This window comes from Geotrypetes seraphini, chromosome 4, assembly GCF_902459505.1.
Source record: "Geotrypetes seraphini chromosome 4, aGeoSer1.1, whole genome shotgun sequence".
Lineage (NCBI taxonomy): Eukaryota > Metazoa > Chordata > Amphibia > Gymnophiona > Dermophiidae > Geotrypetes > Geotrypetes seraphini.
The window spans coordinates 87,381,998-87,401,137 of NC_047087.1; the positions used below are offsets into that span (position 1 = coordinate 87,381,998).

The 19,140-nt window shown below is 42.1% G+C and overlaps 1 long non-coding RNA gene across 1 annotated transcript in view; it reads right to left on the reverse strand.

Moving 5' to 3' along the window:
- Positions 1-10,785: 10,785 nt before the first annotated feature.
- LOC117358804 overlaps positions 10,786-19,140 on the reverse strand; it is a 48,336-nt gene continuing 39,981 nt past the window's right edge. The window contains exon 3 of the long non-coding RNA XR_004539095.1: positions 10,786-14,057. This is a non-coding gene — a long non-coding RNA (uncharacterized LOC117358804). The remainder of the gene's footprint in view (positions 14,058-19,140) is intronic.

Here is a 19,140-nt window from a genome sequence, read left to right on the forward strand (position 1 = left end):
ATGTCCCCCCTGCCATATTTAGGCACCCACAGTTTGTCAGCTCTATGGGTAGTGTAACTGCAGACACTTAAATGTAAGATGTGCTAGATCTATGTTACATTAGTATTCTATCATGCAGTCTGGGTGCCCGGATCTTAATATGGAATAGGCGTTCTCTTAGCAGCATTGGGAAACCTAAATAGGGGTGCTTCATTATAGAATTGCCTCCATGCTTCTAATATTTGAGTAGATTGGCATGCCCTTTGCATGCACCAAAGAGCACACAAAGGGGCATGCTTCTGGTGTGCTCCTTTAGCCATGCACTAGAAGCTTTGTGTCACTGCTGCACTAAATTTAAAAGTCCCAGTGGAGCAGCTTTTCAGGCATGTGGGAGGAGCTCAGACTTCTGCTTTCACTTACATGAAGTAGAATGGCATGCATGATCAGATAAAGGAAAATAGGGCACCAAAAGAAAATGCACACTGAGCACTACTCTATAAATGGCGTTCCAAGTTGGATACCATTTAAAGAATTATGCATGGTGCCAGGATCCTTGCCCAACTTTGGGCATGAGGATTTATGCCTATTGAAACCTGGTATAAATCTTTATGCGTAAATTAGGTGTGGACCCCCCAAAATTGTATAATGAACAAAAATGAAAGTACCACCACACATCTGTATATGAACCGGAATGTTCTGTGAAGTTGAATAGTAAGGCGGGACGGAGATGCAGACTGCCCCTGGTGCCGTCTTCATGGGAGGGGGGGGGAGAAGCTATGGTATTATTTTGTAGACATGATTTCTGAGGATTGTTTGTATGTTTATTTCATTTTGTTTTTGTTTTAAAATTATGTATGTAAATTCAAAAATCATAACTAAAAGCAAGGCACAAAAGGTATGCCAAACCAAAAGTTAAGACAGAAAAATCAAAATAAAAAATACGGCTATCAAAATTACTCATTCATAGCCGCAATGTAATCATGCATTCTGAAGTCCAGAGGAGATGGTCTACGATGAATAAGACGTCGGATCTGGATGGTCTCATAGATTGCAAAAACAGAGGTCCAAAACAGGATAATCCACAAGATGGAAAATAGTGGAATGACAACAGTGATAACAAGGTCAACACTGTAGGTACCAACAACTTCATGTACATTGGAGGAACCAACATAATAGTCCACGACATGAATGTTATCATTATCAACTTTCAGTTCAATAGTATGGGAAGGTTTAACCAATAGGAACTGTTCTATTTCAAGGGTAAAGTTGATAGGATGTTCCCGGAAAACATCCAGGATTTCCAATTCCGTCTCAGTAGTGGCAGTGTCCAAATAGAACAGAGAAACACTTCCAACAGAAACAAAAGCATAAGGTAGTACAGTAATCATACAGACATTGCAGGGTAAGGTAAAACGATTGGTCACATCATGTTTGGTATAGGTGACAGTAAGTTCAGTACAAGCATTATTCACAATGGCCACAGTGGTGTCTGAAAAATCTTCATACTTAGTCATGGTCACATGGCATTTCTTAGGAATAGCAACAGACAAACCACAAAGAGTTTCTGATGTATCTTTCAGAAAGGGTTTACCAGGGCAGAGCCAATGAATATCTTTGGTATTTTGACAAAGAGCCAAATTAGGGACCAAATAATGGTTGGGATCATCAGTATGGTAAGCTACATACTCAGGAGTATCTACCTTCAAATGTAGGTTATCTTTCCAAGTACCCACATTGATGACATGTTTTAATTGGTAGACATTCTCAGGGAGAATAAAAGGGATGTGTAAGACAAAGGCAAGTTACATTCGTTCTACATCTACATATAAAGGAACTGCAGAACTCAGTTGGAAAGCATTTTGAATTTGGAAGGGTTCAAGAGGTATATGAGTAACTTTAGAAAAAGCTTCTCTAATTACATCAGAGGAAACCAAATACAGTGGAATATGACACAACAGAAGATGATTAATACTGATGTCAAGTTCATTGAAAAAGATATAAGTAATTTCTCTCATGGGATGCATAAATGTACGTTCATCATTCATCATGCCTTTTATTACAGATACTTCAGCAGCATAAAATTCAATCTTATGAGTATGCAGGTTAACAAGAGTCATGTATCTTTCTGAAAGATACATCAGAAACTCTTTGTGGTTTGTCTGTCATGGAGAGTTTTGCCTTGGGCAATGAGTCTTTGTTGTTGGAAACTCACTTGAGACTGAATTTCATTCAAATTAGTTTGGATCTGATCAACAGTAGGACACAATTTATTGATGGAGACAGCATTGGCAATGGACATAGATGAGCCAAAAAGTGAACCAAGAGCAGTAATTAAAAGAGCTCCAGAGACAAAACCAACAAAACGTTTGGGTCTGTCACGCTGAGGTTGGACCTGTAGTACCATCACTTTCTCAAGTTGACTAAGGATATTCTGCACATTGGTGGAAGCATAACGCAGATGGTCCAAATACCATAGTTGGGTACTCCAGGCAGTGCGGAGAACGGTCACATTGAAGTGCTTCCAGAAAACATCGTGAGGAGACAAGGAAATGAAGATTTTCTGTGTAACGTTCTGAGACTGGGTAATCAGGAAACCAGGAGAATCCTGGAGGACAACTCCGGACTGGGAATCAGGTTCGATTAATTTGATACCAACTCCAATCAGCAGGGGAAACAGGAACAGCAGCATCAGACTTTGTTTCGCCATCTGAAAAACATAACAGAAACAGACTATGCTGTTGTTGGGTTAGCATTGGGTATCACAACAATGGTTTCATCCTGGGCAAATTTACTAGGATGACATGGTCTCAGTTGATTAATGTGGACCCATTTAAGGACATCTTCATCTTGAGAATTTGACTTGGTGCAAATTTGTTATGCCACAGGTGAAGCTTTTTCCACTATAGGGAATGGACCATGCCAGCTTGGCAAAAATTTACTTTCTTTGGTCTTAGTTTTGCCAAAATTATAATAGAATACCTTGTCACCAATTTGGTATTCCTTTGTGGTAGTCCTATGATCATAGTAGGCTTTTCTACCTTTAGCAGCAGTTTCCAGATTTTTCTGGGCAAAAGAAAATGCATCCTGTAGATGTTGACATAAGTGGGTGACATATTCATGGGCAGTAGCAGCACTAGAAAGATTCACATCATTAGATCTACACAACAAATGAATTGGTAATATCATTTCTCTACCTGTCATCATTTGAAAAGGCGTCACTCCCGTAGAACGGTGAGGTGTGGCACGAATAGCCATCAGTACAAATGGTAACTTCATGTCCCAATCCTTACCAGAGGTAGACATGTACTTCTTCAGGATGGTGATGATGGTACGATTCACTCTTTCCACTTATCGTGATGATTGAGGGTGGTAAGTTATGTGCAATTTACTTTTCACTCCGAACATCTTCCACATGTGTCGCATCACATCAGCAGTGAAATGGGATCCTTGGTCTGAGTCCACTCGCATGGGCAACCCCCATCTACTGAACATGTGTTTCAGGAGCAAGATAGCTGTAGTCTCCACAGTACAATTGGGTGTAAGCAAGCACTCAATCCACTTGGTAAACAAACAGGTGACAGTCTGCATGCACTTATTGCCTCAGGAGGAACGGACCACTGGGCCAATCCAATCAATCTGGATGTCGGACCAGGGCATGACCAACACCTTCGTTCTCAAGGGTGCTCGGTGAGTTGGTGTGGAGGGTTGAAACTGACAAGTCAAACAACCTCTCGTATATAACTGCACATCTTGCCGCATATGAGGCCAGTAGGCCACTTGCTTCAGTGTCTCATAGGTAACTTCTTCACCTCTATGTCCAACACAAGGTTCATCATGGGCATGTTGCAACATGATTCACCAATATGCAAGGGGTACAACCCACTGCACAATACCATGCTTACTCATCCGAGTGAGCAGGTCCTGGTGAATCGAGAATTTATCTCTGGAGGTGTAGAGTATCCACAGTTCTTCATCCTTCCGGTCGTCTTCGGACAATGGATGTTCCTGTGGATTCTGTATGAAGTTATAGAACATTCCCAGGATAGGATCTTTTCTCTGAGCAGTTACATGATCAAAAGAAGGGACATCATTGCCCCACTACAATACAGGTGTTTCAGCTACCTATTTCACTTGTCGCATTGCCATAGTTCACCTGACAAAGCACCTTTTTAGGCCAGTTGATCCGCAAGGTCATTTCCGAACCTGTCAGGAGTATTAACCTTGGCGTGACCTTTCATTTTCTTCCAATAGATGATCATGTCATTGTCTCATACCAATTGATCTAAGGCTAGAATCAAATCTCCATGATGGACAGGCTTTCCTTTGGAATTTAACATGTCCTTCTTTTTCCACACGGGTAAGTGAGACACAAAGTTCTGACGTACATAATCAGAATCTGTACAGATAATCAGTTCTGGGATCCCCTTCTGTACCGCAGACTGTACAGCAACCAAGGCTGCTACAATCTCCGCATATTGGTTGCTTTTGGCACAAAGGTTTCAATAGGTGTGTCTGCATTCCATACCACGCCTACTCCTGCAACCAAATCATGGTCTGAGGCCTGGTGGAAGGCACAGCCGTCCATGTAAACTTGAGGTATATTGGCACAGAGTTGTTTATCATAAAGATGATGACAATAGAGTTCCTACTCTTCTAGAGGAACATCAGGTTAAGTATACCTGTAAAAGAATCTTGTTCTGTACAATCATGCAATTCTGCTATCCATTGGGCTACTATGTTACGATGTTTCAGAGCATACTTTACCTGTAAAGACCATCTTTGGAGAGCCAAAGTCCATGAGACTATTCGGCTATTGGAGACACGACCAGACTTGATCCTGTCACTACCCAATAAACTAATGGGTTGATGACAAGTCTCTACAATGAGTTTTTCTCCTTGGATGTAACTCCGAAAATGTTGAAGAGCCCAAACAAATGACAGTAGAGCTTTCTCACAGTCGGAATACTTCTTCTCTACATCTGTGAAGCCTTTGCTTGCATAGGTAACCACACGCTTGTCAGAGTCGTATTTCTGGTACAAGACAGCACTCATAGAATGTTTGGAGAATCTCAGGTCAATGAAGAATTCAAAACCATTCTCGGGATAGGCCAAGCAAGGAATGCGACTAAGCTGATCTTTCATCTCTTCCATAGCATCTTCCTGTTCGGGACCCCAAGTCCAAGGTGCATCCTTCTTCAGTAAGGTGACCAAAGGTCTAGAGTTCTCCGCATACTGATCTACGAACTGTCAATAATAGTTACATATCCCCAAAAAGGAACGAAGTTCCGTCAGATTGGTAGGTCTCCTCAACTGTTGTAGGGCCTGTATCCTTTTCTTCTGTGGTCGAAGACCTTCAGAGGAAATTTAATATCCTAGGTAGTTCAGAGATGTTCAGCACCATTGAGCTTTGGCAAGGGTCAATTTAGCTACTGCATCCTGTAATTGTTGGAACACGTGTTCTACCTCTTCCAGGTGTTTCTGAAAGGTGGGACTCTTGATCAAGATGTCATCCACATAGACCAGAGTTCCTCGGGCTTCGGCATCTGGAAGGTCTTTATGGAGAAATATATTGAACTCTACAGGAGAGTTCAGAAAACCAAAAGGTGTTCTATTCCAAGTGTACTGTTTCTTCCCAAATGTAAATGCTAGTTTGTATTGATCCAGAGGATATACAGCTACTGTCCAAAATTCAAACGCTAAATCTAAGCTGGCAAAATACTTAGCTCCTTTGATGGTAGTCAAGTTCTGGTCAAGATGGGCCATAGGCCACCTGGACAAGGGTACCCGCTTGTTTAGCTGTTGGTAGTTCAAGGCAATTCTCCAACTGTTATTCTTCTTCAGGATTGGCCACAAGGGAGAGTTGTATGTACTATTACAAGGCCTAATGATACCCCTAGCTTCCAGGGTATTGAGTATCTCTTGCATGAACCCATAGGAGGCCAAAGGAATCTTATACTGACGCACAAAGACGGGTTTACTGTGTTGATCCGTAGGAATCTTTGTCACATGTAGGTCAGTTAGGCCAGTGTCATAAGAATCCACTGCAAACAGGTCCTGGTACTTGTACAACAAACGTGCTAAATGAGTCTTTTCTTCTGTGGAAGAGCATGCATCAGCTAGGTCCACTTGTCCCTTTACCATGGTATCAAACTCAGAAAAAGGTTGGTTGGAGGATATTTCCACTTGGTCTTCAATCTGTTCTTGAAGTGATGAAGATTCAATGGCATGCACAATTCTGGATTGGTCAGACAGAGCTAACTTCCTGGATAAAATAAAACAGTCATTCTCCACTGTTACATGGGATGTCGATGCATCATATGGCCAGAGGAAGTCCAGTGAAATAAGTCCTCTTTGTGAGGTAAGTATATGGTCCAGCATGTTCCCCCCTGGCAGGGGTCGACAAACAAAGACAAACTGCCAAGAATAGGCAAAGTTACCTCAACATCAGGAAAAGATTCACTCACAAGAAAACCTAAAGGTTCTCCAGCAGAAAGGATAACCTCATTAGGTTGAGCTTTGAAAATCATCAAATGGAAAGAAGAGGTAGGCACTTCAAGACAAGGTAAAGCACCTAAAGACAAACCATGCTCAAGAAAAGAGGGATTTGGGTTGAAAAAGCCAACATCATCGAACATGCGTTGACCATAGGCCAAACGAAGGGGCAGAGCAAAATTCTGCACAAGACCAGGAATCTTGACGTCTTCAGCACAGACCACTTCACAAACTTGAAGAAGAGGTTGTCCAGCCTTCAGACCATCCATCAGGTCCACGCCTTCTACTGGGGTGCCTTGCAATCTGCTCTAAAGCACACATTTCACCAAATTAACGTAGACTCCTAGGAGAACAAGACAATCTGATCCCAAACACAAGGAGGTGTGTAGGCCTCTCACCACAGAAAAGTGATGAGTGAGAGTCTTAGAACCCAGAGTCAGCGGACGGCTACAAACCCCAAGAGGCTTGACACCCTGACCTGGTATAGGTAGGTAAGTAGAGTGGCGCCTAACAAACGGAACAGGTATGGTTCGCTGAAGTTGACAGAAAAAGGATTCACTGATAATAGAGGTGTCACTACATAGTAACACTTGAGCTTGAACCATGCAGGTGGACATCAACAGATAAGGTTCTTGGACGGTCCCTTGAAGTGGTTCCGGCACGGGGACATAGACTTCAGAACAATCTCCAAATGGTCAGCCCGGAGAACAATGTCAGATATCTGTTCCTTGGGAACGCTGACAATCTCACGGCCTGTGGGACCCCCCTCTGCAGCATTGGCGTACCGTAGCTCCAAAATGTGTGGATCCGCTGAACACAGGAAATTGATTCAAATTGAAGTATCTTTTCGCTCCACAATGCTGGTGACCTGGGAACTGCGTTCAGTCTGCACCTTCCCGTAAGGAAGAGGACGCGTAGCCTGGGCCCAGACCACTTCTTGGACATAATCCAAAATAGGCCTCAATCTCTTCAAAAGATCGTTTCCAATCAAAAACTCATCTCCTGGACTAGTGGAAATAATCACTGGATGTTTGACCGTCAATTTGCCTAACTGCAATGTAAGCCAGGTTTGACCAACTATCTCAATGTTCTGATGTCCATATGCAACCAAAGACAAATCACAGGGACTAATCTTCAGTGAAGTCTGGATACCCAGGGTAGCCTTCAAACAGTGGAACAGTCCCTGAGTGATCAAAGTCACCTCGGAAGCCATGTCAAGCAAACCGGGACAGGACAGCACCTGTTGGAGAAGCAAAGGTATGGTATACCATTGACCCATAGGCGTGAGCCTACCCAAGAAATACTTGTGTGACTTAATGGAATCCCACAAGGAAGCCACTCTGTGTCCTCAGACAATTCACTGGAGAAAACCAGGTCAATATCTTTTGTGGTAGCAGAAGATGATGTTTGGACAGCAGAAACAATAGCGGGTGGAGGTAATGGTTGTGGTACTAGTCATGCTTGTTCTTCCTCAGAAAATTTGGGTGGACCGTCCAGGTCTTCTTCTGAGGGAACCTGGGTGTCAGTCGCCACTGACTTGACCACTCGAGTGCCAGAAGGCTTGTAACCGGCATTTTTATCCATTCTCTTCAGTGGCTGATCCCTTCCAGATTGTGCAGGTACTGCAGGTTGCTTGGAAGAAGGAGCCAGGGTGGAGTAAAGGGTTACCATCTGAGCCATTAGTTCCTTCATCGTGCGGAATTTATCCTCAAACGTCTTTCGTTTGTTTGGCCATTTCTTCTTCTGTTGCTGGTGTCAACCCCCTTTGGGTGGTTCAGGAGAAGGTTAAGGCTGGGCAGCTTGACGTTGTGTGGAATTTCCTGGTGAAGAAGGTGCAGGGCTGATGAGTTCCAAAGCAAGTGATGCCTGAACGGTGCATACACTTTGCTTCGTTTCCTTAGATCGGGCTTTGGGCACAGGCTTTGCAGGAAATTCGCAGGAGCCCTGACATAGTAATCATAGCTATGTTTGGCTTTTGCCAGTATCGCTGAGTAAGAATCGTTCTTTATACCAGCTATAGTCACACTCATATAGTCAGGTAAGGCTTTTGCAAAGACAGTTCGTAATTCTCCATACTCCAGTTCTTCCTCTGAAGGAGTTCTCTCTGGGAAATAGATTTGCTTCAGCCGGAAAGCAAAATCTTGTGGATTTTCCTTAGTTCCGCAGCACAAATTGAAGGCGGCTTTGCAGGCTTCATAGGAATCAGCGTACCTACCATAATATTTCTTTAGTTGCTATTCCACCGATGCTAAGTCAGAGGCCTGTGATTATGGACCGTAATGTGTCATGACACTCAGAAGCAAAGAACCAGCAGAGCAAATGCAGTCTGTCAACCTCCTCCTTGGCATAAGTCTCAAAGAACTCATGTATTGTGGACAGATGTGCATCAAACATCAGCCTGGTTCCCTCTCAAAAGGATTCTATCATCTGTCTAAACACCTTCATCACCTGAGCGTTATAAGGAGGTATAAAATGACCATCTTCTCATGTTTGATTACTCTTCACAGACTCAGTGTTGTGATGTGACTTCTGCGGAGTAGGTTGAGATGTTTTTGGCTCTCTGGTGCCATATGGTGGTTGTTTAGGCTCAATAGAAACTGACTTTACTGAGCTTGTCTGAGAATCAGTGGGTCCAGTGACATCACAGGAGGTGGAGGTAGGGCGTGATTGGGAATCAGGAGGTCTCCTGTCATCTTCTGACCTGCCTGGGCGAAGTTGGAGTCCTGGGCGATGCCCCCCCTCATGTGATGTTAAAGGCAAAGATTTCTCAATGCAGGGATTGTCAATGGGTAACAAATCATCAACAGTAGAATCAAAAGAATCCTGCAAACCCCTCACCCCATTTCCCCCCCCCCCCCCCCGAGAGCTGAAGGACGAACGGGAGACAGCTCTAGGCACAGGCATAGGTAATAGCAGGGGAGTAGCAGGGGGATAGACGGAAGCCGGTGTAAAACTATCCATTCCACTATGTAAAGCAGTTACCGTGCCCTGAAGAGTTTGGAAATAAGCAAATAACGCATCACAGGAGGTTGACATAGACTTAAAATCGTGGCTTAAAGCCTGATAATCTGCGTCCACACGAGTAAGGGAGACAGTAAGATTTTGAACAGTTAGCTCAGAAGCGGATAGTTTGTTTTGGGAAACTATAAAATCAGCGTGTACAGCACATAAATCTTTATCCGCCTGTTCAGTCTTCTCGTTAAACAAGCGCTCGGTAGAGAACAAGTTCTCACTAATCCGTACATAAGAAGCTTTCATGTCATCCAGCTCCTTATGAGCAGCAAGCATTGGGGTTCAAGAAAGGATTAGATAATTTCCTGAAGGAAAAGGGGATAGAAGGGTATAGATAGAGAATTAGTATACAGGTCCTGGACCTGATGGGCTGCCGCGTGAGCGGACTGCTGGGCGTGATGGACCTCAGGTCTGACCCAGCAGAGGCACTGCTTATGTTCTTATGTAATCTTCTTATGCATCAGTTTCTCATGCATAGAAAGTAAAGTCTGATCTAAGTCAGCCTTCTGTGCACAAGATGGATAAGCTGGGAAACCAAAGAAGCACAATGCTTACATGCAGTAGACATCGGTATTGGGCGTTCAGCCAACAGAGATTTATGGCAGTCTAGGTCAGATTGTAAATCAGAGCAATGTTGCTTCAAAGCCGACAAAGTGGCATCGAAATCAGAATGCTTAACCTTACAAGCAGAAGCGAGAAGCTCCAAAGCCTCATTACGTGCATGCTCAGATTGCAAATCAGCTTTACAAGAATCGTATTGGACACATAGAGTGCTGTGAAACTGACGAGATTGAGACAAGCTGAGAATACAGCGCTTTTAAATGCTATAGCGAACAGATAAGCTCAGCAGATTGTTTCACTGTGGGCTTAGATTTAGATTGCAAAAGTCGTTGTAACACTGAACAGTACGCCTGATTAGTCTCTTCTAACTGAGCAGGCAGTAAGCGTACAAGGTTAGCAAAACATGTGTCAGGGTCAGACTGTTTCAATGACGTACCAGCTAGCTTCGGAAAAACATCTTTTTAAAGGGAAAACCAAGAAATTTGTGTTTCATTATCATCGGACATTGTCACAGAGTCGCAAAGCAGGGACAAAAATCCCCAGACTAGAGCCCCCAATTCTGTAGGTAGATTTATGGGTGTGACAAATTAGTGTAATGTAAAGAAGTCACGTGCACATATCTCGTATCTAGGATACACCATAAACACCTTTCCGGATTCAGCAATCTTTGCCTACTTATACGAAACAGGCCAAGGCTATATGAAATATTTTATTATTGAAATAGAAAAATATAATTCATAAGCCAGCAGTACATAATAACTAATTATTGTTAACAACATATCCAAATACATATATGAAACTCAGTACATAATTATCACACAACTTTTGCTAGATAAATGAATAACTAATTCTTACACACCAGATAATTCCTTATAATAATAATTCCTGATTAGCAGGAATCTAAAATAGCTTATCACCCCAGGAACTTCACTTCCTTATCCCATACAACAATAGAATTCTTTTATCTAACCCCAGTTGAAAATATAGATAATTTCCTTTTCCTCACCATCAGATTAGGCCGTAGCAAACTCAGGGAGATGGAAGTCGTCTTCTTCTCAGCGCGGAGGATATGAATTCTCTTGATTAGGAATAAAAGTCCGTTGGTCACTGGAACAGCTGTAAATTAGGTTGTCAGCAACAGTTTCCTTATGTGATGTTAAACCATATCTGTTTCAAAAGCAGTTCTTTATTTTCACTCTCTTCAGAGAACTAAGTCACAAAACGTACTTTTCAGGTCTTAATTATTATAGATGTGCAGAGAAAAACTATGTTAAGATGCAAGCTTCCTCACACCTTAGCACAGACTAATCAATTAATTTGGCACCTTCTTCTTGGTTATCGTCAGATGACCTCTCAGGACCAATCCAGAAATAGAACTTGGATGGATAGTCTTTCTGTATAGAATCTTGCACAGGCTGTGAAACAGAGGCGCCTTCGGAGATAAGAACAGCACCAAAGCAATGCCTCCCCCAAGATTCACACAGGCTGAGCATGTAGGCATAGTTGAATGTCCCTGACTAGAATACAATTCTGGTACATACTCAAAATGCATCAGGCATCAAGCAGGTATAAACAGCAAAGATGATTTCTTGTTTCTCTTCTTGCAGACAATGGTTCATTCTGGAAATATAGTTTAGGCTTAGTGACGTCACAGAGGCCTAACCTTCAGGTGTAGAGAAGGAAACACCCCTACAGTCCCCCCCTCTTGAAGGATAAATAACTTCAATGGAGTCTATTTCACCTTCAACCTAATAGGAAAGGATCATCAAGACCCAAGGTGATACTATAAATGCATAAACATAAGCAATACCATAAAAATCAGCAATAAATCAAGGATATCAATAATCAATGTAAAAGAACATAAAGGCTAGGGCTAAAGTATAAGAAAATCCAAGCCAAATAAATGATAACTAAATCACTGATAAATGGCAATACATGGTAAAATCAAAAATCATAACTAAAAGCAAGGCACAAAAGGTATGCCAAAGCAAAAGTTAAGACAGAAAAATCAAAATCAAAAATATGGCTAGCAAAGTTACTCATTCATAGCCGCAATGTAATCATGCATTCTGAAGTTCAAAGGAGATGGTCTATGACGAATACGACATCGGATCTGGATGGTCTCATAGATTGCAAAAACAGAGGTCCAAAACAGGATAATCCACAAGATGGAAAATAGTGGAATGACACCAGTGATAAGAAGGTCAACACTGTAGGTACCAACAACTTCATATACATTGGAGGAACCAACATAATAGTCCGCGATATGAAGGTTATCATTAATAACTTTCAGTTCAATAGTATGGGAAGGTTTAGCCAATAGAAACTGTTCCATTTCAAGGATAAAGTTGATGGGATGTCCATAGAAAACATCCAGGATTTCCAATTCCGTCTCAGTAGTGGCAGTGTCCAGATAGAACAAACACCTCCAACAGAAACAAAAGCATAAAGTGGTACAGTAATCATACAGACATTGCAAGGTAAGGTAAAACGATTGATCACATCATGTTTGGTTTAGGTGACTGTAAGTTCAGTACTAGGAGTACTGATTAACCAAGCATTATTCACAATGGCCACAGTGGTGTCTGAAAAATCTTCATACTTAGTCATGGACACATGGCATTTCTCAGGAATAGCAACAGACAAACCTGGAATGCTCTCCCGGAGGAGATAATTGCAGAATCCACCGTTTCAGGGTTTAAAGGTAAGTTAGATGTACATCTCCTTATGAGTGGCTTAAGGTAACATAGAACATAGGTAAGGTTAAGCTAGATGCGCATCTCTTCTGAGAAGCTTAGAGTATGGGGACTAATACTATGCCAGGGTTCATATGGCGGGGCCTCCGCGTGTGCGGACTGCCGGACTTGATGGACCTAGGGTCTGTTCCGGAGATGGCACTTCTTATGTTCTTATGTTCACAAAGAGTTTCTGATGTATCTTTCAGAAAGGGTTTACCAGGGCAGAGCCAATGAATATCTTTGGTATTTTGACAAAGAGCCAAATTAGGGACCAAATAATGGTTGGGATCATCAGTATGGTAAGCTACATACTCAGGAGTATCTACCTTCAAATGTAGGTTATCTTTCCAAGTACCCACATTGATGACATGTTTTAACTGGTAGACATTCTCAGGGACAATATAAGGGATGTGTAAGACAAAGGCAAGTCCCATTCATTCTACATCTACATATAAAGGAACTGCAGAACCCAGGTGGAAAGCAGTTTGAATTTGGAAGGGTTCGAGAGGTATAAGAGTAACTTTAGAAAAAATTTCTCTAATTACATCAGAGGAAGCCAAATACAGTGGAATATGACCCAGCAGAAGATGATTAATACTGGTGTCATGTTTACGGAAAAGGTTATAATTAATTTATCTCATGGGATGCATAAATGTACATTCATCATTCATCATGCCTTTTATTACAGATAGTTCAGCAGCATTAAATTCAATCTTATGAGTATGCAGGTTAACCAGAGTCACAGTGTCATGGAGAGTTTTGCCTTGGGCAATGAGTCTTTTTTGTTGGAAACACTTTAGACTGAATTTCATTCAAATTAGTTTGGAACTGATCAACAGTATCACGTAATTTATTGAAGGAGTCAGCATTGGCAATGGACATAGATGAGCCAAAAAGTGAACCAAGAGCAGTAATTAAAAGAGCTCCAGAGACAAAACCAATAAAACGTTTGGGTCTGTCACGCTGAGGTTGGACCTGTGGTACCATCACTTTCTCAAGTTGATTCAGGATATTCTTCACATTGGTAGTAGCATAACGCAGATGGTCCAAATACCGGGCAGTGCAGGGAACGGTCACATTGAAGTGCTTCCGGAAAACATTGTGAGGAGACAAGGAAATGAAGATTTTCTTTGTAACGATCTGAAACTGAGTAATCAGGAAACCAGGAGAATCTTGGAGGACAACTCCGGACTGGGGACCAGGTTCGATTAATTTGGGACCAACTCCAATCAGCAGGGGAAACAGGAACAGCAGCATCAGACTTTGTTTCGCCATCTGAAAAACATAACAGAAACAGACTATGCTGTTGTTGGGTTAGAATTGGGCAGCACAACAATGGTTTCATCCTGGGCAAATTTACTAGGATGACATGGTCTCAGTTGATTAATGTGGACCCATTTAAGGACATCTTCACCTTGAGAATTTGACTTGGTGCAAATTTGTTAGGCCACAGGTGAAACTTATAAGGAATGGACCATGCCAGCTTGGCAAAAATTTACTTTCTTTGGTCTTAGTTTTGCCACAATTGTAATAGAATACCTTGTCACCAATTTGGTATTCCTTTGTGGTAGTCCTATGATCATAGTAGGCTTTTCTACCTTTAGCAGCAGTTTCCAGAATTTTCTGGGCAAAAGAAAATGCACCCTGTAGATGATGACGTAAGTGGGTGACATATTCATGGACAGTAGCAGCACTAGAAAGATTCACATCATTAGTTCTATACAATATATGAATTGGCAATATCATTTCTCTACCTGTCATCATTTCAAAAGGCGTCACCCCCGTAGAACGGTGAGGTGTGGCACGAATAGCCATCAGTACCAAATGTAACTTCATGTCCCAATCCTTACCAGAGGTAGACACGTACTTCTTCAGGATGGTGATGATGGTACGATTCGCTCTTTCCACTTGTCCCGATGATTGAGGGTGGTAAGCTATGTGCAATTTACTTTTCACTCCGAGCATCTTCCACATATGTCGCATCACATCAACAGTGAAATGGGATCCTTGGTCTGAGTCCACTTGCATGGGCAACCCCCATCTATTGAACACATGATTCAGGAGCAAGGTAGCTATACTCTCCGCAGTACAATTGGGTGCAGGCAAGCACTCAGTCCACTTGGTAACAATCAGGTGACAGGCAGCATGTACTTATTGCCTCAGGAGGAACGGATCACTGGGCCAATCCAATCAATCTGGATGTCGGACCAGGGCATGACTAAACCCTTCGTTCTCAAGGGTGCTCGGTGAGTTGGTGTGGAGGGTTGAAATTGACAAGTCAAACAACCTCTTGTATATAACTGCACATCTTCCGCATATGAGGCCAATAGGCCACTTGCTTCAGTGTCTCATAGGTAACTTCTTCACCTCTATGTTATGACAAACCTACTGCACCCCCAAGGTTTATCACAGGGAAATATAGTAAATCATACAAACCCCGGTGCAGAAGGGCTGACCAGCTCAGTGCCCAAGAGAGTAATTCAGCCGACTACTCTGTAAGCAGTGAGGAAGATATGGAGACAGAACAAAAAAGCTTTACTTTACCTAAGGTAGTGGCTAAGCAAAAGCAGAAATCTCTGCTCTCTCATTATCCAGTGCCTGGGAGGCAGAAGGCAGGCAAGCAGTTTTCCCTGAGAGAAACGTTACAAGCAGAGGGAAGGAAAGCCCTTCCCCCACCCAGTCAGGAGGGGAGTAATTTCTTCCCTCAGCTTAAAATGAGGCTCTGTATAGAGCTGGGGAGGACGGAGGAGGAGTTAGGCTGGAGAGTCCCGGAGAGACAAGCAGTACAGAAGCAGAGAGTCCAGCGTGAGGCTATCTTCCCTGGGAAATAGCCTGGACAGTGTTTGGAGTCTCATTGGGAGATGACAGAGGAGCCAGTAGTGAACTCTTTGCTGGAGCCCAGTGAGACTGAGCCTATGATGGTTGAGGGAAGTAATGCACCAGTTGAATACCAGCCTGAACCAATGGAGACAGCATAAAAAACCTGTGAGTTCAATGGAAAGGATTTTGTCTTACCTGGTTGTTTTTCTGTGGTTTCACTAGGGTATGAGGGCAAAGTTTAATCTTAAACCCCTGTCTGGGGTAAAGCACAAGTGCCTGTACTAATGCCTGTATGATCCTTAGCTTAGCTAACAAACGCTGGGCAGGAAGACAGCTGAAGAACTATGGTATCAGGTTACCGAACCTCCGTGGGTGTTCACAGCTGCAATATGTGAAATGCAATTAGGTCTGCCTGTCTATGCAGTCTTGGGGAAAACGCTGAACTGAGAACTGCTCCGTTTTGCTGGTCAGCCTTATTGAATATGTTCAGTTAGCCAGCTTTACTGGACAGTAATAAAACTAAAGAACTATTGCTCTGATAGCAGATTACTTGAACCAATATACAACTCTGGTGAAGAGGACTATTGAGACTGTGTTTCATGTATGATAAAGTCCAGAGCAAAGTGATTTATATTTTGTTTGAGGAAGTTCTTCTGTATTCTTTTGACTGTAAAATTCCTGCCACCGGGAGTACCTGTGCATGGGATTGCTGTGAGCGAGGCTTTAATAAAGCTCAGTATTACACACTGGAACCCTCCTGACTGGTGGATTTCTCTAAGAGCCCGCACAGGGGCTGTGCTAAGGAGCAAATTCAGGTATCCTAGTTGAAAGGTTTCCCTTACTTCAAAGGGGGCTCATGCCAGTATTTAAGCGTATGTTACTGTCTGGCTACCTAAAACCGCTCGGCCAAAGCATAGGTGGTGACAATGTCTAGCACAAGGTTCATCATGGGCATGTTGCAACATGACTCCCCGATATGCAAGGGGTACAACCCACTGCACAATACCATGCTTACTCGTCCAAGTGAGCAGGTCCTGGTGAATCGAGAATTTATCTCTGGAGGTGTACAGTATCCTCAGTTCTTCATCCTTCCGGTCGTCTTCGGACAATGGATGTTCCTGTGGATTCTGTATGAAGTTATAGAACTTTACCAGGATAGGATCTTTTCTCTGAGCAGTTACAAGATCAAAAGAAGGGACATCATTGCCCCACTGCAATACAGATGTTTCAGCTACTTGTTTCGCTTGGCATCAAGTAACAGCATGCACCGTCGAGAACAACTCTTCAGGGCATTGCCATAGTTCACCTGACAAAGCACCTTCTTTGGCCAGTTGATCCGCAAGGTCATTTCCGATCGTGTCAGGACTATTAACCTTGGCGTGACCTTTCACTTTCTTCCAATAGATGGTTATGTCATTGTCTCGTCCAATTGATCTAAGGCTAGAAATAAATCTCCATGATGAACAAGCTTTCCTTTGAAATCTAACATGTCCTTCTTTTTCCACACGGATAAGTGAGACACAAAGTTCTGACGCACATAATCAGAATCTGTACAGATAAGTTCTGGGATCCCCTTCTGTACCGCAGACTGTACAGCAACCAAGGCTGCTACAATCTCCGCATATTGGTTGGTTTTAGCACCCAATCGATACTTCAAGGTTTCAGTTGTCCACTTCTAAACAATATCAGTGGCTCCAGCTTAAACATGCCATACATTCTGTAAGTTGTTTGCTCAACTCCTTCTGTTTCCAGGCTTGATAGGAGATGACAACCCCTCTAATATAGGCCTTGAAAGCATCTCATAATGTCGGCCATCCTGTATCCTCAATTTTATTAAATTCGAAATATTCAACTATTGCCTTGAGAGTGATCTCCACAAAAGTCATGTCTTGCAGTAGGGAATTGTTGAAACGCCAAGCCGAACCCTTTTTAGTGAGCGTGGAACCATCCAAGGTTAATTCAATAGAAGCATGATCTGAGACTGATATTTCATTTATTATAGATTGTGTCAAATTATTAATAAGATTGTTGCTCACCAGGAAAAATCAATTCTAGAGTAGGAGTTACGAGGAGCGGAGTAGAAAGAATATTGTTTATCAGCACTATGCATGAGTCTCCAGGCATCCACCAATTTTAATTGTGTGATTAGATTATGTAAACTTCTCCATGAGTTAGTAGGCTTGTGTTAAACCTTTGATTTTCTATCTGCAATTGGATCCAGTACTAGATTAAAATCACCCACCAGTATATGAGCTTGTGAGTCATCTTCCAGCAAGGAAGCCAGCAAATCACTGAAGAACTCAGGTTTGTCCTGATTGGGAGCATAAATATTAACCAGTGTCAGTGTCATCTGGTTGATCTTCAATTTAGTTTTGATCCATCTCCCATCAGTATCAGTGAATTGGGAAAGTAGTTTGATATTATCACAATTTCTAATGAGGATGGCAGTACCATTTTTCTTCTGAAATGTGGGTGATGCAAGGACTGGTAAGGACCACTTAGTCTTTAATTTGGCAAATTCCAACATGTTTAAATGGGTTTCTTGCAAACACACTATGTCAGGGGATTTTTTTGAAATATAATCCAATATTTTTTTCCTTTTTATAGGATTATTAAACCCCTTGACATTTGAAGAGATTATTTTCACCATCTGTAATAGTTGTGAAAATAGATTAGACTATTGATTAACATAATAATAGCCAGCGCCTAATCACAAAGCAACAGGGAGGAACAAAAAGTACCCTGATAAAGTATCATAGCATATAAATGAACCACTAAACTGTTCCGTCTTAACAAAGACTGAGAACAGATAAGCTCCATGGGAAGAGGGTGCATAAGGGTAGCATAGTCACATGTTCGGCATAATGTAGCTTATATCCTATTGACATCAAGTGTAGTGGTTAAACACAGAAACTGAACAAGCATCCGATGTGCATGTGTGTTAAACTATTTACTGATAAGAAGTAAATTACTACCAAAATCAAGGCTCACAACTGCAGCATTGGAGAGGTAAATAGTGTCTGTCTTTTCATTGTATCTATACTGCCCAGATATCAAACTTAACGGGAGCATAGCTTGGAAAATCATAATAACGGTCTGAAATTAAGGTGATTGATGCAAAATCAATTTTCTGCCTGTAGAGATAAACATATGAATGTCTAGCACTGAAGGATGGAATGACGGGAATCCTACTCAATTAATACATTAATTGAGCTAGTTCCATTTATGCGATCTGAAATGAGTCATTAAGTAGATGTTCCCAAGTCTAAACCACAATATGTAAAGAAAATCTATTTGCTATCCCAAACAATCACTCACATTGTCATTTAATCTGCAGCAAAACCAACAAGTAACAATGAAAAGGAAAAGCAAAGAAAGCACTCAAAGGAAGTACACAGGAGACAGTGACATCAACATCTAATTATACGAGTAATAAATAAATATATGAAGAAATAAATTCATCGGGCAACTTCACATTGGGTGCAATTAAAAATAACTGGTTACCCATACATGGGAACAATTAATCAAGGAAGAAAAG